This window comes from Silurus meridionalis, chromosome 21 (assembly GCF_014805685.1).
Source record: "Silurus meridionalis isolate SWU-2019-XX chromosome 21, ASM1480568v1, whole genome shotgun sequence".
Lineage (NCBI taxonomy): Eukaryota > Metazoa > Chordata > Actinopteri > Siluriformes > Siluridae > Silurus > Silurus meridionalis.
Genome location: NC_060904.1, coordinates 11899082 through 11925810, shown reverse-complemented (window position 1 = coordinate 11925810; position 26729 = coordinate 11899082). Strand labels below are relative to the sequence as shown.

Below are 26729 nucleotides of genomic sequence, written 5' to 3'. Positions count from 1 at the left end.
ACCTTTTTGATACCCACTCCCATCTTGTCTGGCAATGTTCTTACTGGTTGACTTATGCAGAGATGGAAGTAATGAAGTCCAAATGCTTTGTTACTGCACTTAAGTAGATTTTTCTGGCATCATTTCATCATTAAATTTTTTTTTACACAAATATCTGTACTTTCTACTTCTTACATTTTTAAACCATGCCCTTTATTGTTTATCTATTTAGTGACATGATTAATATTTGTTCTTCTACTTGCACGTCGTTTTTAGTCCCTCAACATATTTCTTGTCATTGCGTGGCTTTTTCAATCTACCTCTGGTGTATAATTTCCTGGCTGTTACGCAGCACAGGCGTAGGTTAGTTTACGAAGCAAACAACGAGCAAAGCAGAAGGCAACAAGAAGTGGGTAACGTGGTATGGCACGTATGTAAACTGAAAACAGAGACATTCCTGATCGCCTGATTATCACCATCTTTGCTCTGCTTGAGTTCTATATGATGGTTGTTCAGTCTGGATACATTTATTATATATTTTTTATTATTTTGTATTAATACATTATTATGACGTGAGGTCCAGTTACCAGTGTGGCACTAAAACAGGTAGTAGTAATGACAACTTTTTACTTAAGTACATGTTAGAGCCCAAACTTCTTTACTTTACTTCAGTGAAAAAAGTGCAGTTTTACCAACGTCTTTTAAAACACAAGTATCTGTACTTTTACTTAAGTAAAGGAGGTGTGTATTTTTGCCATTTGTGCCAATTTGCCCCTTGAATGCGATGCATCATCTCCACGAATTTCCTCAGTTCATCCTTAAGTCCTGCTCATTCTACCAGTCAAGCGCATGATACACACACACACACTCTCTCTCTCTCTCTCTTTTACTCTCTCTCTCTTCCACCATATGCTAATAAGTCAAGCAAATCTACATCCACTTAACCCTTCTCTCTCTTTCTTTGCTCCTTCTCCTCCCTTCCGTACTCTGTCTGCCATAATGATGGTGATTAAGTGTAGAATTACTCCGGAGGGCTGACGCAGTGACTGCCCTGACCCAAACTCAACACACACTATCAATCTTACACACTCCTCGCCTTGGCTATCTCTCTGCCTCGTGTCTCCCGCTGTCTTGACTTTTATCTCGCTTGTTATCTCCGCCTTATCTCCTCCATCGTCTTTATCCTCTTATCGGTCCCATACCTCTCCAGCCCAGGTTATTTTTACCTTAACCTCACCGTGCTTTAGAATACTGTAGGTCCGCTACACACTAATGCTTTTCCCGGCTATTTGTCCTCAGCTCGGGTCCGCCCAGCAATCTCCAACTTCGTCTTTGGAAAATACAACTAAGAACAATAGTAAAACTTGATTAAAAACATTTCTATAGACATGGAAAAAAAGGTTAGTGGGTTCGTCTGGTTCGTCGTTCTTCGTTTTTTTCCCCCTGCATGTCCCATGTCTGCATGGTCTCCTAGATGGGGGGGTTTCCTTAGGTGTCGCATTTTGATAGCACACTGGGGATCTTAAAATCTGTAAAAATAATAATAATAATAATAATAATAATAATAATAATAGTAATAATAATAATAATAATAATAATAATAATAATAATAATAAGTAAAAAATAAGAATAATTTATTATTATTATTATTATTATTATTATTATTATTATATACTATTATGCGTATTTATTATTATTATTATTATTATTATTATTATTATTATTATTGTTATTATTATTATTTGTGTTCTTATATATAATTATATGGAACTAGAAGTAATCAATAATAGCCCCGATAATATTTGTAGATTTTAATTTATTATTATTATTATTATTATTATTATTATTATTATTATTGAAAGCATGTTGTACTGACGCATGATCAAATACGTCTTGTCTGTCTCCTTCAAATAATCAGCAATAAGACGCAATAAGAACAAAAATGGGATAACAAACTTTGGCATGGTATGAGATAACTATACATGATGTAATGTGCAAGCCAGGATGTTTCTCAATGGAATATGCATTCGATGTAACTCAAAAAAGAGGGGGGAAATATAACTTATATGACCTCGATTGTAAATATAACGATCACCATGACGTCACTCGAAGTATTTACACGTCACTGTCAACTGCGCGCGTGTTTCAGTAGCGTAAAATAATGACAAACACTAATCACGACTTATAACTCAAATTCTTGACCCCTATCGAGGTGCAATCGTTGCAATGTATTAGTATTTATATTTTTATTTTTATTTGACAATTGTTCTTGCAATGGTGATTGGATTTAAGATCTAGTTGAGCCTGAGCGTGTTGATCTCCACTGGACCCGAGAATGGACTGTTCCCATACAAATTACCAATGACACTGTTAGAGAGGAAGAGGAAATAACTTTCCCCAACTACATATCCACCTGAAACAAACTGCAAAACACACACACACACACACACACACACACACACACACACACACACACACACACACACACAAACCTAAACCCAGTAGCTCAGTGTCTCTACTTAATATATTAGGGTTTTTTTTTGGAAGAATGCATTGTTGATCAGGACCCTTTCCAGATGTGCATGAGCGCACCAAGGATAAATATCTCAGAATATCGGGAATAATGAATGATCTAAAACAAAAAGTTAATGTGCTTTATTAAATAGTTTTAAACACATGCAAACTTTCTCACGTTTTATTAAATAATCACACACCACACATAGTGCTGGTGTGCATGTAAAAAATCCGCACCTCTCTCAATCCATTCTTATCTCGATGCCCTCTTTGTCTTCAGCCAACTCAAGACCTCATTTCCACTCTTGTAAAACCCCCCGAACCCCTCCAGCGCGAGCCCACCTCTGCGCGTGTCAAATCGAATCTCTACCCAGGCGCCTAACTGCACGCGCCGTGTCCGCGCCGTAACACGCCGCGTGCGCCGGGAGTGCGCGATGACGGATTACGGAATTAGACGAATAATGACACCTGACACTTCTGTTACCGCTCCCTGAGCTCCCACCGCCAGCGCTAAATAAAGACCAGAGATGGGAAAAATGCGGACAGACACACTTGAAGAGAAATGGGTGAGAGGGATGGATGGAGGTGGAGAACGGGTGCACGAGCGAATGGAGATTTTGGAGAAAAGGAAACACGAGGCGGGGTGAACTAAAAAACAACAACACGCAAAACAACAAACGCGGATTGATGAATATTGGGGAAAATTCAGAAATAAATTTGCCTGTTTGCAAAGTGCGAACATCAGAAGGGCAAAATGTAGGTCTGTGGCATAACCTGCATATGACGTATGCTATTTGGGATGAAAACAATGGGATATGATCAAAACGTGTCCATATGAAAAATCTTAATTTTTGTCGAAATCTGAAACAAATGCAACAAAATTATATTAATAGTAAATTTATTGTATTCCAAACTTTCTTTCCTGACAATATGGAATGCAACCTTAATCAAATTGTATCCCTTTTTTTATATAAAAATCCAGACTAATTTATTTATTATTTATGTGCATGAATGATTTCAGTCTGAATATACATAGCTACTATATCTAAACATAATAAATGAATTTAATTGTAATGTAAACTAGTAAAAAAGAGCAAGTAACCAGAGATGGCAAAAGTACACACTTCATTTGCTCAAGTAGAAGCAACTAAAAGTTGAAGTACTGACTACACTTTTTCACTCTTACTAAAGTAAAGAAGTTTGGCCTCTGGCATGTACTTAAGTAAAAAGTAGTCATGACTACTACAGGTTTTAGTGTCACACTGGTAACTGGACCTCACATCATATTAATATATTAATACAAAAGAATGAGAAATGTTGTTACTTAATAAATGGATTCAGGCTGAACAACCACCATATAGAAGACAAGCAGAGAAAAGATAATGGTGATCAGGTAATCAGGTACGTGTCTGTTTTCAGTCATGTTTACATCACTCACTCCTTCTCTCTCAACCCCGTTAGCCATACTTCTTGTTGCATTCTGCCTTGCTCTTTGTTAGCTTTGTCGGCTAGCCTACATATGTGGTGCGTGATAGCCAGGAAATGATACACCAGTGGTAGGTTGAAAAAGTCACGCAATGACAAGAAATAGGTTGATTTGCTGAAAACAGTGTGCAATGAGAAGAAAATCATGTCACCAAATAGATTAAAACTACAGTAACGAGCTAGGTTTGAAAATGTAAGAGGAAGAATGTTCAGATATTTGTGTAAAAAATGTAATGAGTAAAAGTAAAAAGTCATCCAAAAAAGAAATAGTGAAGTAAAGTACTGATACCAGAAAAATCTACTTAAGTACAGTAATAAAGTATTTGTACTTCGTTATTTCCCACCTCTGCAAGTAACCCAGCTGTGGTTATACATTAGTTATTACCTACAATATACTCATTTTCCCCAGCACCATTTTGAAATTGTACCCATTTTAACAGGTTAATCACTACACATATTATCAAGACAATAGCAAAAAGTATTTGCCACTCTCATTTGCACTAGGGTTCTTTACTTTGTCTTTACCTTATGGAATCCAAAAAGTCAAACTGTATAAGGCAAACATGGAATTAGGCTATAACTTGGCAGGTAGTTGTACTAACAGTCTTGTATGTTTTGTATGTGTGTTGTGTAGTATCAATGAAAAGCATCCTAAGTATGAATACATATTCAGTAATTATCATTATTTATTCTAAAGTGGTTTCAAAATATATGACTTTATAGCAATAGTTAAAAAAATAATGGGAAAATATTATAATGCATTACAACACTACAAACACCGCTAGAATTTCATAAACAAGGCAAAAGTTTTTATCTGCTAATATGTTAGCAATGTGTAACGTAGGTGACCGGTGCACATTTGCTCAGGTGTGTTGGTAAACTGTATATTTTAAGCATATTTCTAGAGTTCATTTCGAGATTCAGACTGTGTTCATAGCCTGGTACATTCTTACTACACACAGGTTGGCAAAACAGACGGACCGACCAAGTCGACTGGAAACAATACAGGATGTTAAAAACTAACATTTAGAACTATACCTGATTATGACAAAACATGATAGGTTGGTTGTGTCCTGAACAAGTGTACGTGAAAAGCATTTAAACATCTGTCGACTAGCTACTTTTTTATGGTTTTATATGAATATCTCTAGGGCCTGTTAAAAGGAACTGACTATATCCTTCTGTAATTTTTTGTGAAAGAAAATATCACAAAAAACACTATTGATACCTAAAACCTAATAAAAACATTGGCTGGTTTATTCAAAAGACAAAGCTTCTCTTTTCCTGAATGTCTGCTCACACTTTTTGTCTGCATAGTGTATATACAGTTTACTCCTAGAAGCCTTTTTTAAAGCTTTTTTTTCACTCAGTAAACATGGAATAGCCAAACAAGTTGCCATCATGGGTCTCAACAGTTTTTCTTTGTAAAATTAAAGCATAATTTAACCAGGCTAAGATTTTTATTTCTAGTGCAAATAAAGACTAGTAATCTGTCTCAGATAATATTTTGCCTGATTGGTTAATGTTGAATCTTCATTCTTCAATCTTCAACTTAATGAAATTGCTCATTCTGAGGTTGGGCATAGGGCTTCCTTAGCCTTAGCATCTCTTATGCCCAGAGATTTGGCCAGGAACTGGTCTAGAGTTTATTATATGATAAGAATGATGTGAATGTTGATTTGTTTAAACATGGTTTGGTGCTGTTGCTGTTCACAGTACAGTATTCTGACTGTCTCCCCATCCCCCCCACCCCCCTATACTAGAATAACATTCATGCCATGTCAGATTTACTGTAATTGCAAGATTCTGACTTGTAAAAAACATTCATATCCCCCTTAAAGTTGTTATTACTGCAACTCTGACTGACTATATGTACAGCTGCAACTTATGATAAATATAATCAAAATAAACTATGTTTTTATTAATAATCTGTTTACAAACTCCATCATCCTTCATTATGCTTCCCACTCTAAGTCTGGTTCTTCAAGCAGGACTTACACTACCTTTTAGAAGTACCTTTTAGTGTTGGTGGTCTTTTTGTGCACCGTGTCATCTACATACATTGTTTAGGTGAGCAACAGGCCAGAAAAGACCTAAACCTAAATTATCATTAAGCTATTCTGTCAATTAAAAAAAAATTTTATCAGCACTGTAAATACTAGCATAGTAAATAACTGTTTTGCTCAAGTCTCTAAGATATTTTCTGATGATGCCACCTAAGAGGTAAAGAAGATAGAACAATGGTTTGAAGGATTATAAAGAAGCATAGAAAAAAAAACAGAAAGTAGAAAAGATCCTAGCAGCAAGGCAGACAATACAATTTCAACATGAATAGACAAATAAAGTTAGGAGAAGGCATAATAAAGAGATAAGTAAAGTAATATAATCTGATCTACACTACACTGATCACATGTATTTCAAGAGCTGTAAAAGGTCTATAATGTTCCATGGACTTACTGCATTTTAGTGCATCAAATAATAGAGGTGGGATCAGAAACATGAAGCGAAACTGAAAATGTTAGACTTGAGAGCTGTATGTAAAGTTAGACAGGATTTATGCTGTGTTACTCCGTGTTTACTAATAAACTACAGTACATTGCATTTGTTTTTGCAAATCATGTTATCCTTGGGACTACCCCCATGTTTCAGGTTAAGCCCCTAATGTTTTGAAAACCTAGAAACACCCCTGGCCATAGATAACCCTTGGTTATACTGTGAGGCCTTGTCATTTTTGAAAGCCTTAAGGCTGTACTCAGTACCACGCCTACATTCAAGAACTCTAGTAGTGAGCTGCCTTTGTGCTTGAAGAGGTCGAAAGTGGTAACAAGGACATCTAGACATAATACACTGAGCTTTTAAACATTTATATAATTGGATGTGAAATGATAATCATATTTATAAGTACACACCGTATACACCGTTCTGCTGCAGGGTGGGAATAGTCATGTGTCTAACGATCTAATAACTAGGGACCGAAAATGTTTTACTTAAAGACAATAGCCTATGACTGTGAATCGGTTTATTTCAAATGGTTTAGAGTATGTAGAATTATGGCGTTTGATACACGTAATTTACAGAATCAAATCTACTGAACTGGCTTTGCTGTTTGTGTGAATAAAACATAAGATTGTGACTTCAAGTGCCCTGTCAAAGCAAATAAGGGCAGGGGTGGTTCAACGGTTAGTGCTCTGGACTTAGTGCTCGGCTGAGAAGGTTATAAGTTTGAACTTTTATGAGTTAAAACCCTGAGCAAAGTCTTCAACCCTTTTTTGCTCATTTGGAAGTACGCTTTGTTTGAATACTGCTTTTGTTTTCTTGATGAATGATGCTTTCATTCGTTTCTCTCTTTTCCACCACCTGATGGAAGTCAGTGCGGAAGGTAATCATACACTTGCACACAGCCTCCCACTCAGCCTGCTCTATAGATGGCATAGCAATCCTGCACTCATTTCTGCTACAGCACACACCAAATTGTTTGGCCTTAAAAGTGTTAAACAAAGACATTCTGGTTTATAGTAGACTCTTTATCCTGGTCAGGACTGCAGTGAATCCAAAGTAGATTGTGAGAACACTATTTGGAGACACACCCTCGATCAGACAGTCAATCAATTTATACACACTTAATCAAACTTAGGGACAATTTAACACACGATATCTGTATGGTTATGTTTAGGGAATGTATATGTTTTTGTAGAGATGGAGAAAATTGGAAAACTCAAAGAAATCCAACGTGGACAAAGACAGAACATGTGCCACTTTGCACAGATAGAAGCTGTACTTTCTATTGAACCATGGACTTTAGCCCTGTGAGGCACCAACTCTACAACTCAACTCCACCTTCTCTGCCTCCCACCAACAAACATATCCCTACCTAATTGCTAAAAGAAATTAAGAAAAAGTCTGCTTTTACCAGAAGAATGTATTTGCAGAAGCCCATGCTCAAATGTCTTAATCATTATAGGATTCACTGCAAAACTGGCAGCATATGGAATGGTACACGACAGGTATGGAAGGTTTAACTATATCTACTGAATCACAAAGAAAATCCCCACATCACAAACTGCCACAGATTTAGCCACCGAAAATCTGCATGTGGTTTATCAGCTGCATTATAACCAAGAAAACCTGCTTGAAACATTTTAAAAAGGCAAAATATCGGAAAATACTTTATTGGCAGTCCTGCAACAGTCCTTCAAGATCAGAAAGACAAATTTCTTGTACCAAATGGCCAAATCTCATTCTATAAGTTAGACTTATGAGCAAGTAATAAAGAAAAGTAAAGAAAAGTCAGATATTTCCATCTTTTTCAAAATATCTTATAGAATTAGACTAGATTTTAATAGAAAAACAGATGTGAAACCTGGAGGCAGAACAGCAGTTGTAGCAGCATCATCAGCATCATTATCTCATAAGGACCAGTTTAAAAACAAAGTCTTAGGTATTAATATGATTTCAGAGCGCAGAAATGCTCACCTAAATAAGAAAACAATCAGGATCGTTTGTGCCCTGAAAACATATTTTGCTTTCCTGTTTGATTAGTAAAATAAAGAGTAGACCTAGAAAAATGGCTTTGTTGGGTACCAGTGTATAAGCATTCTTTACAGGAAATAAAGTGTAATCACAAACTCTAAGGTCAACAAGCAACGAACACACTAGAATTCACAGATGACAAAGGCACTAGTTAAAGAAGAAGGCTTTAGACCTGATACAGCAATGTTACAATAAAATTGTAAATTGAGGGAATTATTTGGATTATGAATTAAACCTTAGCCAAATATTTTAAATTGTGTGAGCTTGTTTCAGCTGGAAGATAGTTTTAATGCAGTTGCAAAAGGGATATTATATTTATAGCAAAACAATAAAAAAACATCTTTATAAGATATGATTTAATATTGTGTAAAAGGTTAAATGTTCTTGTTTTCTTTTCTTACAAAAATCACTGCCACAGACGATCACTGTTCTTTCTTTCAGCTTCTCCCATTAGGGGTCGCCACAGCGGACCAACCGCATGTTTGATTTGGCACATGTTTTTACGCTGGATGCCCTTCCTAACGCAACCCTCCCCATTTATCCGAGCTTGGGACCGGCACTAAGGCTTGTGCAACCCTAATGGCTGGGGTCGGTTCCCTGACCGGGGCTCGAACCCGGGCCTCAGCGTTGAGAGCGCCGCATCCTAACCACTAGACCACCAGGGAACCAGACAATCACTAATTGGTAAATAATCATTATTAACTATACGTTCCAATATTTCTCTACTGCAGACAAAATCCTGGCATTCTAGAGGAAATCTTTCTTTTACCCAGCTGTTATTCTTCCCTCAGCCTGACATTAAGGGGATTAATGACAATATCTATAATATTCTTAGAAAAACTTTGTATCTGTCTACATATCTATTTATTTAGCTATCTAGATTATGTAGCTATTCCTAGTTAAATGCCAAGTCTCATGGGACAAAAAACAACAACATAATATTAAATGCAAAAATAAAAATCTAACACTAATTTATGTGATTAAGGAAGATCTTTTGTGGTATACTGGATTCAGGTTGATGGTTGACTAATATGCACCCTACTGTCATGGTGGAGTAACCAGGGAAGCAATCCCAGGCCCTGACCAGATGGGTAACAGAGGAGGGTTTAACAATCCATTTAAATGCAGAATAGGTGTAAAATCTATCAATCTGGTAAAAGGTGATGTAGGTGCGGTTTGTGAGCAAATGAATATTTTACCTATTTTGTAACATGATTTTATCTTCTGTGTTTTTAAAGTAAAACTTTAGTGTGTGTTTTTGTGTATGTGTGTATGTGTGTGTGTGTGTGTGTGTGTGAGAGAGAGAGAGAGAGAGAGAGAGAGAGAGAGAGAGAGAGAGAGAAACAGAGAAACAGAGAAAGGGAGAAACAGGAACCGAGAAAGAAGGAAATATTGACAAAGCCTAGATATACCCATACGTCATCCACTGTAGCCTGCCCATGTTTTGTATTTTATAGCTACACTCTTTACTGGCAGAACAAGGTGACAGCCACTTTCCCTCAACAGAAAATATGGTCCTTCTTTGGTTCATTCCCTCTCCCTCTTTTCTTGTGTTCTGACTCTCCCTCCTCTATGTCACTGTCACCTCCTGTTCCCCTGCTGTTTAGCTCTCCTTTTTTCTTTTTTATTGTTGTCATCTGTTCCCATGCCATGTTTCTTGTCTTCGGCTGGTTATCTTTATGTCACTTGCCTTAATGAACCCTCATTCCTTCTTCTGGATCACCAACCATTTCCATCTTTCTCTTTTTTTAAACCGAAAGGTACCAAAATGACCTTTTGTTGATGCTGGGGTGATAACATCAATATCATCAAGGTCATGTATTTAATACTTTTAAATTGGCCACTGATGCACATTTGAAGCATTACCCTAAGTACGGGAACACCATGTATATTCTACTGGGTTCCTTTAATGCTACAACACCAGCAACAAGGCATTCTTCTTTAAAAGTGATCTCTCAAAACCATTCCTTTAAACAGAGGATAAAATAAAGCGTGCAGATATTCTTGTAGAATCAAATCAGAATATGAGAGCGCTCTAAAAAAAATTTTTTTTTTGAGTCTAATCAAAGTTTGCATACCACCAGTGTCATACCCATGAGGGTAATATTTTAGATTAGATTAGATTAAATTAGATTAGATTAGATTAGATTAGATTAGATTAGCAACAAATACTATGTACTATACTATAAGATAGGGACATATGGACATAAAAATTATATATGCCTTTGAACATAACATTTCAAATTTGTGTAGTCCACTGAAGTTCATATAACTTAAACCTTGGCAAACCATGTCTTCCTGGAGCTTGTTTTGTGCACGGGGTTCTGTTTCAGTTCCAGTGAAGGAAAAATTGAATGCTACAACATACAAAGGCTTCCTATACAATCACGTGTCTCGAACTTTGGCAGTTTAAGGTAAAAGTAAGGTAAAACCATAGAGTGCATTTACTAGGATGATTTCTTTAGTCTTCAGGAATGCTTGTTAAGATCAAATAGTGAATATTAAATCATTATATACAAAAATTAAAGTCATTCAAATGAACATGTAATACACAGAAGACTGAATTTGATCCATACATTTGAATTTTCATATCTATGTTCTTTTTTAGGCATTCCATTCTTTTCCATTTCTTAATACAACTTAAATTTGTGTGTTTTTTGGTCAAGCTCAGATACTCCGTGGGGTGGCGAGGCATTTTTTCCCCTTATGCTCTCCCTTTTACCGCTTTTTTCACTTGTACAGTCTTCTTTCCGCAGCATCGGAAAAACAAGCCCCCAGTGTCGGAATCAATTAGTAGAGCGCGGTCGTTCCTTGACGGAGGTAAATATTAAACTGCACTAGGCACCAGTAGAGAAAGCCAGAAACAGAGAATGTGAGAGAGAGAGAGAGAGAGAGAGAGAGAGAGAGAGAGAGGGCCCTCCGTTCCTAATCCACCGCATCGATCAGCCGGGGATGAGGGTAATATATTATTTTGACAAGATACGATCCTCCGACGCGCACCACTGTCCCCGGCGATCGATTCCTTTTTTCCCTCCCTTTTCTTCTTTTCTCCCCTCAGCAAGGGACATTGCGTGCATGCCACGTTTTGGTGTCAGGCTCTCTCTCTCTCTCTCTCTCTCTCTCTCTCTCTCTCTCTCTCTGAGTCTGTGTGTGTGTGTGTGTGTGTGTGTGTGTGTATGTGTGTGTGTGTAACACCAGCGTTAGCTTGGGAATAGAATCGAGAAATAATCATCTACGTTATTGAACAGGACCTTTTAATGTGTCCAAAATTATATCAGACATCACTGACTATTATACACTGAGGTGACATGAGGGATGGCATAAAATTGAGGGTTAGGCCATTCTCTTCCACTTCTTTGATGAGTTTCCTTCTTTCTTGTTTCATTGTTTGAATACCAATTTCCTGAACCATACAAATTTGTTTCAATTTTCCAATCATCTGCTGTCTCTGTTCTATTGTGCTATGCGCCTCTAAAGCTGCCTTAATTGCCTTTTTTTGCACTCGGTGTATCTAAAATGCATTTATTACTTAAAGATGAAACTTAATTAATGTAGAAAGAAGAAGGTTCTAAATGATTGATAGCTAATTATCAGCAAGGCTTCAGTATCTCACCACATCTCACAGTTGTAGCATGCAAAGCTGCAGAACGTTTTCTTTATTCCTCATGTCCAATGAACTGTTTCACAGAGCCACGAGTCACGTAAATGGTCTTCGTTTTCTGTTCAAACTCTACTTAACTATGATTTTTCTATCTATAAAGGTGCACACAGATGAATAGAACTGTACATTTTCTTACACCATCACACCATGTATGCAATGTGTTCCTGTCTCCGCTCTGTCTCACTTTTCACTTTCACCATTTTTATTCTGCCATTTTCTGCCACTTTGGTCACAGAGAGAGAATCAGTAATGCAGTCGCTCCCTTATGCAGCCCCCTGCTGCGTTGTGCGAGTGGTTTGGCCTGTGCAGCAGGACCAGAAGAAGGGGGAGCTGAAGGGTCAAGGTGAGCTCTAATACACTATTGATCCTCCCCAATTGAAAACCTGATGGAAATTTTGCCCCCCCCCCTCCTTCTACTGTTTTCAGTCCCCCTTGTTCCTTCTAGATTGTCTTTGCCTTTTTCTTATTTGTCTCTTATGTCTCCCCTGAGTAGGTCTTCTTTAGTGTAAAGCACCAACGCCCCCCCTTTTTTTTTTTTTTTTTACAAATTATATCCTACTTATAAAATGCCTTTGAGGTCTTTCTCTCTGTCACTCTTTGCTCTTTGTAACCCCCTCCCCTTCTGCATCCCTTTTTGGCTCCATTCTTTTAAGTATAATCTGTGTGTCACTGATGTTTTGCTAGCTCCTCTCTCTCCCCCTACCGGTCTAATGTTTTCTCTCCTGATGTCTCTGCTTCCTTTTTGATTCCTGATGTTCTTTTCCACTCAGAGTCATTTTATATTGATCTAGGATACAGCTCGAGAGCGTGTGTGTACTTGAGAGGTAGTGCGCGGGTGTCCACACTTACGCGCACACAGTAAGTGGAGCAACTGCTATGGTAGTGTATTAAATGCCACAGCGGGTTTGGCCTCAGGACTGCACAGTTATCCTTCGGCAGGAGTTGCCAGTCAATAGTGCTTCATCTTGGTCACCAATCAGCAACACTCCACTCAATCTGTGGTAGCACTTATGTATTCTTTCAGAGTGTGCGACATTTAGGATTGAGGAGAACCACATGGTAAATACGCACCACTGAGAGCATGACAGGATGAGAGAACTGTGGAAAGCTATTAAACAAAGCAAACAAACATTTAGAAATTTTGCACGGCTCAAGAAATCGGAGTCTTGCTAGCAAAATGCTGCAATACACAGATTAAGTGTTGGATTTAAAACAAATCTTTGAATTCTCCATGGAACTATAATCATAGGAGAAAGACGATACACAGAGCGTATTTGTATATAATAAGGTTAACGTTTTTCTGTCTCTTTCTCTCACACACCTTCTTTTTCTCTCTCTCTCTTTTTGTTTCTCCCTTTCTCTCTCTGTTTGTGTTTGATTTATGTTCCGTTGTGTACAAGTCAATCAGTGGAACTATCACAAGCACAATCTCCCACTACAATCAGAAGCAGTACACACTTACTGGGGCCTTGTGTTGCCCGGTGGCCTACGATATGCATCTACAGCATCACAGACCAAAAACAAGGTGGATGAGTGTGAAATAAGGGAGGAACCTTATCAATTGAAACAAAGCAAAAATCAAGATTAGACTGGGTTTTTGTGCCTTTTTCTAAACTTTTCCAGCATGTTGTGTTTCATTTAACTCTCTCTTATTTACACAATAGAAATCAATTGCAATCCTTAAAATCCAAAAAACAATTCAGCAGTAAAAGGTTTAAAAAAAATAAAAAATAAATACCACTGCTAAAAACAATCAAGCTATTAAAATACTGTATACGTGTTAAAATGCAATACAAATAATCTTCACCTCCAAAAGATGATGAGAAATTTATATTGCTTGAATTATTGTAGTCTACAGGTACAATTAAAATTCTGTGCATAATCTCACACCTAAAAACACAAAATAGTGGTAAAACTTGATAAGAATAATCTCTCTCTCTCTCTCTCTCTCACACACACACACACACACACACACACACACACACAATCTCTGCCAGAAACCTCAAAGGATCAACCCAAGAGCATTGTACAATCAAGACTGTATACTAAACTAAACTAATAGAAAAAGCGTGTGTCAGAAAGACTTTTTGCAATTCTTGCTCTTTAATGAAGTAAATTTCACTTTTGGTTAGTACTGTTTTATCTCACACACACACACACACACACACACACACACACACACACACACACACACACACACACACACACATACACGTACCCTCATATATGCTCATATATTGGATTAATGACTGACCTGTTGACTGATATGGGCATACTGACTTAATCTCGTTAAATAAACCTGTTATAGATAAGACATGGAATGGTCTGTCTTCTTTATCACTATCTTCGACTGTTACCCTTTATTTTATTTCTTTCATCTTCCACACGTTTGTTATCACATTTATCTTTTTTTAACTAAACCTCACTCTAATGTATGACCACAAAGTCATCACTGTGTGTGTGTGTGTGTGTGTGTGTGTGTGTGTGTGTGTGTGTGTGTGTGTGTTTGTACGTGTGTATTTGTGTATGTGTGTATGTGTGTGTGTGTGTGTGTGTGTGTGTGTGTGAGAGAGAGAGTGGATAAATGCTACAGTCGTGATGCATGGTCACTCGTGGAGCATTCTATTAGCACATAGTCAGCCAGATTCTGTCTTTGCCTCCTAAGTGCTTCCTGTCATGCCAGTGCAACTAATCTCAATCGAATTACACTGAGTTTTTATTTAGACCAACAGCGTGTAAAAAAGGTTTTGTGTGCCTGCGTGTTGATCAGAATTTTTTCAGATCCCTACCATTTTATCTTATATTTTATTATCAGATATTTTAAATGGGATTGTCTGAAGACAAACACACACACACACACACACACACACACACACACACACACACACACACACACACACACACACACACACACACACACACACACACACACACACACACACACACACACATATGCCCACTTCTTTGCATAGGCCAATATTCAATGTCTATCCCTATATTTTTCTTATCTAACTTTAACAATTAAAAAAAAATTTTGTAGCAATGTACATAAAACCTATTAAAATAAATATATCCCATTTTTAAGATGTTCCGTATTAACCTCTTTTTAAAAATATATTAAAATGTAAGATTAACTATTTGTAGCTTACTATTTGAAAATGAAAAACCGAGTACATTTACACCTATATAGGTAATCCAATTACAATTTCAACAAGATTACATGTTGTGTGTGGTCGGCTACAGTTTAAATGTGAACATCTTGTACAATTGGACAGCGATTATAATTTCATCTGCAAGACTCTTTATAAACTATATAACGTGATGTCACTGCTATTACGAATATATTTTTACATTCACAATATTTATAATGATAAACAAAATGTAAACAATTGAATTGTTGCTGTATATTGTAATTAAAAAAACCCTAAAGTCTGTACTTACAGAAGTTCTTATCCTAATCTGTCATTTCAGTTCAATGTTTAATCCAAATCTCTATTTTCCCTGCCTCTCCAAATCTCCATATCTGGTGTGTAACATCTCTTTGCTACTCCACCTCCTGAGAGTCACAGGGATTTGTCAAATTGGTCCCCATCGATCAACTGACCTTTCCTTACTTGCTGTCTCCCAGCTACTCTCCACATGGCCAACAAGCTAGATCAGAAGATAGGTGTATATAAATAGGTGTGTGTGTAAGTGTACATGTATGTGTGTAGACACCAAATGTGAACAGTGTTGTACTGTGCAAAACAGAGCGTAAAGAAAAATAAGAAAACAGAATGTAATGATGTACATGTATGTGTGCATACCTGAATAGCTACAGTATGAGCACACAGTTAGGTGTGGATCTCAATAGTTTTAGAATAGTTTATGGTTTTATTTTATGCAGTTGTCAAATTCAATATGGAAAAGTAGCACCCCGATTATGTTGCAGAATATGGTCTATTTGTATTTCAGAACTACCCAAATGACCTCAGAGCAGCTAAACAGAATACTTAAGCTTGGACTTTAGACTTAATGTTTAGCTCTTTATAAACACCATTCTGAAGACTTTAACTTCATATTCAAAAGAATGCAACACACATATAATAGGCTAACATCTGACACAGCTGTTATATACACTCAGGTTATTTTAGAGCATGTGATATAGCTGTCAGGTCACCAGGTAGTATTTTTTTTATGTAGGCTTTTTCAGTAACTAGTGATAACAATCAAGAGAGCCGTCAACAGACCAGGAAAGAGAAATAACACAAAATAAAAAATATTTAACTATTGAATAGCATTAGATAGTGCAACCTAAGGACTTATAACGAAGAGAAATTAAAAACTCTTGTAGTAGAACATCTGGCAGTGTGGTTATATTAACAATTTCACACTTTCTACACCGCAAACTGCAGACTGCAATTAACTTTTTGGGGCTGACTGAAAAAATAGTAGTGTTAAAATCGATAATCATTAATTGCTCATAATACATTTATTAAGCAATGAATACCAAACTGAATGAATACTAGTTTCTGAACAACCAAAAATGTTAATGTCTACCATAACTGATGGTAACAACCATTAGATATTGACTAATCAAATTCCAGGTGAATGTAACTTTAAATGCAGAAATTAATGAAGGAAGAAAGGAAGGAAGGAAGGAAGGAGGGAAGGAAGGAAGAAAAGAAGGAAGGAAGGAAGGAAGGAAAGAAGGAAGGAAGGAAGGAAGGAAGGAAGGAAGGAAGGAAGGAAGGAAGGAAGGAAGGAAGGAAGGAAGAAAAGAAGGAAGGCATAAATGCAAAATCTCACCAGAGATCTCACCATATTTCTAAATTGTCAAATCATTTTATACACACATGCTTATGGAAGTAGGGTCTGGGGAGCCCCAGGAGTCTGTGATCTTTATTTTGAATTTTTTTTATTAAAATGATAAAGAAATCACAGCCTGCCAATATACAAATTATTGGTACTATTACATAGAGAATTCTTCTATAATAACATGTTTTGCAGATTTTGTGCACAATGTTTTCTGTGTGAAAAGATTGGAATATAAAAAAATATATGTTTTCAGTAAAGTATATACATTTGCATAATAAGCCAGATATTTAAATCCACCTGTAATAAAGGGGGTTTTAAAAGCATTGTTAAAGTGATCCCTGGGTTTTTATATTGTATGTTACTGGTTTTAATTACAATAAAGCACCAGATATATGGTTACAGACTACAAAAAAAAATTTCTAAGCTGATCATTTATATCAAACATCCACAAATCCTTTGTGTTGCAAATATTTTGTTGTCCTGAGCAGAACTGAATGATTGAAATGATGTGAATGATGAAGTGAATCAAAGTCTCTTACCGGAACTCCTCCGTGAAGGAAACAGCGGGCCGAAGCCCGAACCGCAAGCGCTTCCGGAACCGACCTGAGACTTGATGGACCTCAGTCGCCTCGATGGAATTGCAAAAAGGAAGTTCCGTCGCGGGCAACACGAAGCGTAGACTGCAATAGAAACACAGAGAGGCATATAAAACCCACTGTCTCAGCAGAAAAGACTTTCCAAATTCAGATCCTGTCTCTCAAACCACATTTTTCCCCGCGCAATCAATGCATAACAATTTATCAAATCCAAATCCCATAAAATCTTATTTTATCACGACAAAAATCATTTTTTTCAAAAAGATGAGCATATATATTTACTCCACCTCAATTGACGCGTTCACACATGAATTCGTTTATAAACAATTCTAACCTTTCAAACTTTGAGCTGACGTTATGTATTTAATTAAACATTTATTTAATTTATTCATTTGCATTTAGTATATTTTGTGGTACATACGACAATTAAATGTCCTATTTTTTAATATACATTTTCTTTCTTTTTCTCTTTTATAAAATATATAATTAAATATTTTTTCTAGTGTTTTTATAAGACTAATTGTAGATGTGTATTTAAATCTAATTCGTAAGGAAACTTATTCAGATAGAACCGATGCAGTATAAATAGATACAGAAGCCAACAGAAATTACTCTTCGGGAAGAAACAGACAGACAAACATTATTTCATTATTTCAATATTTCATTATTTTCTAAAAATCGCCTGGCAGGATGTGTTTATGAAAAAAATAATAATAATAAAATAAAAAACAGAATGGCATACAGTTTTTACACAAAACTATACCGACTAGATGCGAATAGAAAATTGTTCATTTCGGAAATACAGAGAGAAGAGAAATGTGAGCAACTATGCGCATGCGCAGACTTTGTCACACTTTTTTTTTTGTTCGCATGAAACTGTTTTCAGGTTATGGTTCATTTTGTTCTAAAGCACTAATAGTGTTTCTTACCCAAAAAAAATTACACGAGAGTTTTTTTCTCCCAACTCTCAAATCTTTCCCAGCAGCTGGTGTACATCCCTTTTTCTCTATCTATCCATCTCTACTGCTTTGCACGTCCAATTCTTTCTCCACGTCCTCTGGTATTCTTCATTGGACAGGCTACTATTTCTATCTCTAAAGTTCTCCTGCACTTTTCACTATGCTGTTGGTCCTGAGAAGAAATGCTCCTCAGTTGTGGGTGGTGGTGAGCAACTGGTAGCAGATAGCTGTAGGATAGGAAATCCACTATAAAGCAGGAGTCAATCACTTCCAAATCCCAATTCTTTGCATTTTCAGAGGGACAGATGTCTCTACTGATTTGCACTTTCTTCTTTTTCTTATAATAATAATAATATTAATAATAATAATAATAATAATAATAATAATAATAATCACCAGCAGCAGCAGCAAAGCTTGCTTTTGGCAGGGAATCTATATGATGTTCATTTATTTATTCATTAAAAAAAAAAAAAATTATTAGCGTCTTCTGCCTTTTTTTTACTTTTTATTATTATCAAAATACACGCAGGATCTAAAAAAAGGTGCAACGAATATGATCAGGTTGCAGGTTAATTTGCGAAATCGTTTGTTTTCCCGTTAAATGGTTTTGGGAAACGAAGCCCGGAAAGTTTGTGGTGTGTAAGTCTGTTATACACACTGAACGTATGGTAAACGATGGTTAAAAAAAAAAAAAAAAAGAAACAGAAAACTGTTCGACAAACAAACCAGAAATGAAAGATATGCCACATATTAGTGTAAAGCAACTGCCATTATAATTATTAATTACTCAATATTATTTGTCAGTGTTCTTCATTTTCACTATGCTAGATTTATTTTGGTAATACTCTAATGCATACTTGGTCAAAAAAAAAATATTTGTATTGTTGATATATTTCAAAGTCTAAAAAAAATGAATTGCTTTATTAATTATTCTGATTATTATATGTTTCTTGTCAGTTGGAATTGAATGAAGTATCCTATGCATTTCATGGATTCTTCAATACTAAAACAACAATAACATAAATAATAATAATAATAATAATTATTATTATTATTATTTAATTTTTAATTTTAATTTTTTATTATTTTTAATTATTATCATTATTATGTAGTCTGAGAAGTGATGGAGGAGTAAAATGATTTGATGAAGGAAGTTAAGTGACGTGGACAGTAGAGATTTTCCCAAGTGCTATTTAATGTCGGAAACACTTCCGCCAAATATTGACAGACTGAGAAGCAACCGCAGTGTCACAGACACAGAAGTAACGGTGTAGTGGTATTCTTTATATCCTTTACAACACCGTGTAGTCAATAAGAGTCTTATGATGTGTGAAAACATGCAAATCACAGAGAAATCAAGAGCAACATCCCGGGTTATATATTCAGGCATCACACTGGTATCGCGTCCACACACTTTTTTTAATAGTCGATCTTTAAAAAAATCGAAGAAAGTTAAAATTTTACTTTTGTTTTTATAAAGTTTGTGCTGTCAATTTCTAGTAAATGTTTATTTCAAATAAAGTTTTTCAGCTTTAAAATAATGCTCATACACACACACACACACACACACACACACACACACACACACACACACACACACGCACTGTTATCGGAACAGGTGATGACTGCCGCTGTCATCGTAGACATTTCACTAAGCACCCAAAACCTTGCTTATTTGCTCCATAACGCAAGATTTCTCTCAATTTCTAATACATTTATTCTTTTATTATTTCTGCATTTCTCAGTTGCATCATTTTCTAACACGGGTTTTTACAGAGCCCTATACCTCCAGTCACTGTAAAATCATACCAAGTGTGTAAAAAGTAGCCTAATAACCAAAACCTGGAATATTTGTAAGGGCAGGATGTGATGTCATCACAATTACATGGCCAGATTTTAATTAAGCAGCACTTATTATGCAAATATAACAACCAATAAAATGTGTAAATCAGCATATTTGAGGACCAAAAGAAGATCATCTGGCGCTTTTATGAATGTATATCCAAAATGGTGCATTTAGTACAATGTATTGAATGCAATGCGAGATTATTACACACACGTCAGGATGTGCTTGTTCCAAATCAAATCAATGATCATGCATGGGTTTTTCATTTACATTCGGCATTATTTATTTCGAACCATGAGCCAAAACTTGATAGATTTTTATTCAAAAACTACTAATTAGTAAAAAATATTTATATTAATAAAATTTTAGAAGTGCCAATACTGTTACAGTAGACTGTAACGATTTTGTATAAAAATGTAAACCGCAGTAGATATGACTTGGTTGGATTTCTGTCTTCTCTAAGAAATCTGGGGAAAATGACAAAGGCAAGTGAGTAGATAAAGAGAGATCGAACGGGAGCGCGTCTGCAACTCATTAAACGTCTCTTGTTACCGTATGGGTGACTGCCTAATTGACTGCTTGATAGTGTGGTCTGGAGGTGAAGGCTCAGAGTACATCCTTAACAAACCAAGCCACTTAATGGCCAATCCGAGTTAAAACGGAAGTACTGTAAAATTGGTCGAAGTAAAAAAAAAAAAAAAAAAAATCAAAGAAGATTCTCTAAACTCCACATATCTGGTGTGCATTTGGAACAACAACAGTAATGACAAATAATAGCAAAAGCAACAGCAGCAGCAACAACAACAACAACAGCAATAATAATAATAATAATAATAATAATAATAATAATAATAATAATAATAATATCCTCATCATCATGATCATCATCAATCTATGTACAAACCATAAGATGCATTCAAACTCCAGCACAACTTCCAAAAAACTCCAATCTCTGAAGCTATCCAAACCCCAAAACTGTGTGTTGTCTGACATACCTTCACTTCTCCTGATCGGTAGTTTCGTGCTCTCCAATCAGTCACAATGTGAACGATGTGTGAAGCTTTGCCCGTGGTTTCGGGGCGCTAGGAGCCGGTAAGCAGCTCGTGGCCCATGGAGTGTGTGAGAGAGTGAGAAGAAGAGTGTAGGGGAGGTGTGAAGCCCACAACACCACCCCCCATGCTCTGTGTGTGTGTGTGTGTGTGTGTGTGTGTGTGTGTTAGCAGTTAATTAGTAAATCCCTATTCGCTGAGCCTCAGGTCGGTTTGTTTTCCCCGGTCGACAGGCCGAGAGGAAAGAGAATTTGAAGTAGGATTCGACCCGTTTCCGCTCCTCTGTCTCGAATATGAGGTTACTTTGTGTGTGTGTTTGTGTGTGTGCGTGTGTGTGTCCTAACTATGCAGAAAAGCCCAAAATAAACAGGCATCAAGACAAGCAGTACAGTCCTGACAGCATAAAGTGCATACATACACACACACATACATACTACACAGGCACACACTGAAATATACCTGCAAATGTGTGTATGTGTTCATGTGTGTATGTGTGTGTGTCCATCCTCAATCTTCCTCATCTTACTTACTCACAGAACACAGTTTTTCTGATTCCCAACATTCTCTCCTCTTCTTCAACTACCAGTGCCATTGTTTGGTTTTATAACTCTATAAATAACCAATAATATCCCATAGCTATACAAATTGGATTTATGATTTTCTTTCACCGTAAGCAAAGTGGACATCTTCAGATACAGATATCATGCCAATGCACCAACTCCAGAATATCACTGCAAAATCCACAAATGTGTAAGAACCTTTGTCACAAATAATTTTTAATTTAGTCCTAAAGTAACTCAAATCACAGAATTGTCACAACGTCCACTAATAATAAGCAAATGAAATCCTCTACCCAAAACACTCTACAGCAAAATCCCATTGCTCTGCTCATTTTGTGATGTTTTGTGACAATATACATTTATCATGTTCCTCTGAATGTAGATTAATTGTGTTTGTTTAGTAGTGAAATTTTGCACAACCTCAGAAGCAGTAATCGTGCAGTTTTATATCTCAGAGATGAAAACCCCACCCCCTCGGAAAGCCTTCACATGCATTGACTCGGCCTAACAAACTTTAAGTACCTAATTGATCCGCAATCAGCTACTTAATAATCCATTAGCTAAACCTGTGGAATTCTGTGTTTGGAGGTGTTAGTACTCATAGAAGGTGCAAGGTGCTGAAAGGGAGGAAAATGATTTCCAAAAAGATTGAAAAAAATACTCACTGACAGGGACAGAGACACTCACGTAGCAGAAATACAAAGCCCACTGGTATATACACATTGGTATATGATATAAAAGTGACAGCAAAATCAATCTATTCAAAATGTCTTGATTTGTTAAGCAAAAACAAAGAGAAAAACAGAAATATGCCAAAAGAGGCATTTTTAAAGTCTGATATCTGCCTTGTATTAATTGAGGATAATGTGTTTTTCATCCACTGTGACCACTGTCAAAACCTTCAGTACATGATAGGCACAGGATTTTGCAACTAATCAGCATGCAGGAATATTTGTATGTTTTCTTATTAAAGAGTATTACTTCAGGTTTTTCATCTTCATCGACTTAAGAGGAGATCCATTTCCTATATTCAATTTTCTTGCCAGTTCAAAGTGTTCATATTGTCCCTTTAAACTAGCTAAGACTCGATAAGTGGGAAAAAGCTAAACAAATAATTGAATGTAGAGGAGCACTGAAACGGATGGGGCATACAAACTTGAAAGAAGCAAGAAAGAGATAAACAAAAACAAAGGCTCAACTAAACTAGAACAGAGAGAGAGATGGACAGATAGAGAGAAGGATGCATAGAGAGGAAGAACGAGCAGCGAGAGGGCAAGGGACCAAAGAGAGAAGTGGGAAATGGAGAGGAAAGGAGAGGTAAAGGGAGCGAGAAAGAGCTCCACTCCCCGGTCTTAATCTGAGCAGGTCTGATCAATAGCCCATTTCCCATTGTTGCCAGAGCTCTTCGATCGCTACACCACCGAATTAACACACCCACTTTAATCTGAGGGGGAGACGGGCCCCTTGGGGTGGGGGGAAGCATGGTCTCTAAGAGGGGTTATGGGCACTAAAGGGGGCAGGGGTAGCAGCTGTGGAGGCATCCTCAAATGAAATCAAATCTAATTGTTATCACTGTTCGGCCTGGTGTTATTACTAACACTGTTTACAATTATCTCTAACTGACTAGTCGTGTCCAAGTTGGACTCTTACTCCAGAGATACAGCATAAGGTATATACTTGTCATTAGGTTTAAAGTGATTGAGTGTGTAGATGTAAGTAAAATGTAATAGCTGGGTTTATAGTGTAATGTGATCTATAGATTTCATTCTAGGACAAAGTAATATTCATATATATATATATATATATATATATATATATATATATATATATATATATATATATATATATATAATATTATAATTCAACTTATAATATATGTGGCTTTTCATTGAAATCCTATTCAGAGGCCATAAACATTTGTCAAAGGTTAAACTCCAGGAAAACCTATTTTCATTATTGTGGACTGTTGAAATCACTGATTTCACAGAAGAGGCCAGGAACTGGGTGATTCTATTTCCATCAGGATAGAATTGCACAGTGAAACAAGGAATTTGTTTCGCATGATCAATGTCCCACAGAACTATGTTTGATTTACAGTCTACCGGTGTTGTTTGTTATGACATTCAAACCAAAGACACACGTCCACACAAACAGATTATTGACTGCAGTTACCAGAAGCATCCGTATTTAAAAAAAGGCATATTTACTTTTCTATCTTTGTTTTCCAAATGAGATATTTACCAAAACAATACAGCGTTAGGAATTCCGAAATAAATTGACAAAGCGTTCTATATGTTTTTAAAAAGGTCATAGAGTTTAACCTCCATGTTTTGGTTCTGATGCTGTAATCCATCATCCATGTTAACAAACAGCACTGACCTAAGAACTGATTTCATATGGATGTGCTTTCCACTTGCCCATGTCACTTTCTTCCATATCAGAGTAATTTTCATGTTAGGGCAGGCATTTAATTGTGGGTAATTAGGCGTACTTCTGCACTTTAGGGAGCAAAGTGTGGTGTAATGTGACTAAATTAAGCTTATTTCAGTTGTGAAACGCAGGGTTAATAGAGGTTGAAACAAGGGCATAGCACATGGACAGAGCAACTAAAAACTGACATACTGGATTCGTTTATACACATCCAAAAATATAACACTAAGATGGCAATAAATGATAGTTTTCGGTATCATCTATATTTTCAATGTGCTTAAAATGGCTTATTCTCACTTGTAGTGACATTGAAAACGCTTGAAAGTTCTAGAAACATTAAATAATTCCATAATTAAAAGATATAAAAGGAATCTCGTTTCAACCATGAATCTTGAATTTAATCTTTCTGCCAACGAGGTGCTGAGCAGTGCTTAGTGCATGAGCTCCAGACAGCAAGACTTAGTTTATGATCCCGGAGTGGAGGGTGATCTCAGTCCATTTAAATCAACAAACCAGAGGAAACCTTTTCATACACTTCTTTACATAATCATTACACAATCAGCACGTCTATTGTGTACTTTTTTTGTATTAGTTCCTAATAAGAACCAAAAAAGCTATAAGAGCAGTTGATTTATTACTGATTGCTTGGATTGTCACATCCAGGCATTGTTTCTATGTTTGAGTCTTAATGTAGCAGGTTTTTATAAACAAGCCTTATTTGCCTAGCAGAAAAAAGCAGCTTTGGATGCCTCACTTCAATTAAGTGACAGGCTGAACTGTAATCCAAAACTTAACTACATGATCAGTATGGTAGTTTCCTATGAGACCATGCCTATGTGATGCTCTCTGTGGGTTTTAAATTAAGTATATAAATGCACTTTTTTTTCAATACTAAAACTTCACACAAGCAGAACTATCACTCTCAAAACGTCGAGTATATGCAATCATATTTTATGCCTATGGACAGACAATCTATCTAGCCACGACAATTAGCTACAAACAAAACAATCAATGTAAGAACAAGTGCATCATATATCACCCAGTAGCTCCAGTTGCGTTTACTTCACTCCCCCGCGCCCTACAGCTACGGAATGGCACAATGTTTTCAGATTTATCCGAAGGCAAAGTAAATTTGTACAGTTGCCCAGTTTTCAACAAAGACAAATCTTTAAAATTGGAACTAAATGCACTTTCAATCCAAATGCATTGTGAAAAAAAAACAAGAAAAAAAGCAAGACTAAGGATGTTTGCCTTTACTGTATGATCCACCATGTATCAGTGTCCCGTGGGAAGAAGTAGAGGGAGACACTCACCTGACGCTGCGTCCTCACATTGGCTCTGTTTTTTTGCAGTCGGATTTCCCGAGGTCCAGAGGTCTGCAGCCTCAAAATGAACTAGAAACAGAAAATCATCTGACGCACAACTTGAACCCGTCCGTTGTCAGTGTATCTCATGCAACGCACATAAATAGGATGCAAACATCTGGTGTAACAAATGCTAAGACAAAAGACTAAAAAAAAACTAGATAAAAGCATAGCTTTGAGAGTAAAATGACAGGTCGCCTACCCCAGACGGTTTGCGAAGTCAGACCGCGGTGTGTAAATCTCGGGACGCGGTGGAGGGTTTGAGCGCTTACCGGAGAGCGCACGTGGCGAGTCACGCGCGAGAGCGCACAGAGCAACCGGAGCGGAGGAGGAGAATAGGAAAGCTGTCAGTGAGAGCCGAGGAGGGGAAAAGTGTGAAAGGGGGGAGTTAGAGGAAGTAGAGAGTGGAGTAGGACTCGGCGTGGGGTACGACCTCTTCTGCATCCAAACTGCTGGCGCCCAACTTTCAGTTCTCTTGTAGACGAAGGCTACCGATTGCGCTGATCTCGTGCCAGAGGCTGAAACAAATTGACCGGCGACTGACAGCAGAAAAAAAACGGGAATCTGCCGGGGAAAATATATCTAGACGGTGGGCAGCTTGCGGATCGATCGAGTTATAATTTTGTCCAAAGTCAGAGAAAATAAAGTTCGCGGAGAAATGAAATTTGAAAACAGATGGCGAATCCCTTCGAACTAAATAAGGTTCGATCTCAAGAAATGGAGTGTAGATAATATTTGGTTGGACGTTTGATGGAAAATGACGGATTTTTCATTTTGGACAGGTGGGGGTCTATACAGGTTGGTGTGAGGGGGTGATGATGGGGACGAGGACGCGTGTGTGTGGGGGATTAAGAGCGTTTAAAGAGGGGTGGGGGCACAATGGACGAAAACTTGGATTTTTTTTCTCCACTGCTGTCCCTATCACCTACCTACCTACCTACCCCCTCTTTCTTTCCACC

At 36.9% G+C, this 26729-nt stretch overlaps 1 protein-coding gene and 1 non-coding gene across 2 annotated transcripts in view; both read right to left on the bottom strand.

Moving 5' to 3' along the window:
- erfl1 (Ets2 repressor factor like 1) overlaps positions 1-26014 on the bottom strand; it is a 45956-nt gene extending 19942 nt beyond the window's left edge. The window contains exons 1-3 of the mRNA XM_046833803.1: positions 25973-26014; positions 25720-25800; positions 17506-17646 (exon numbers count right to left, since the gene is read on the bottom strand). The gene's annotated coding sequence lies outside the window, so the exon portion shown is untranslated. The remainder of the gene's footprint in view (positions 1-17505; positions 17647-25719; positions 25801-25972) is intronic.
- On the bottom strand, positions 9102-9173 carry trnae-cuc. The gene has a single exon. It is a non-coding gene; the product is annotated as a tRNA-Glu (tRNA).
- Positions 26015-26729: the final 715 nt, after the last annotated feature.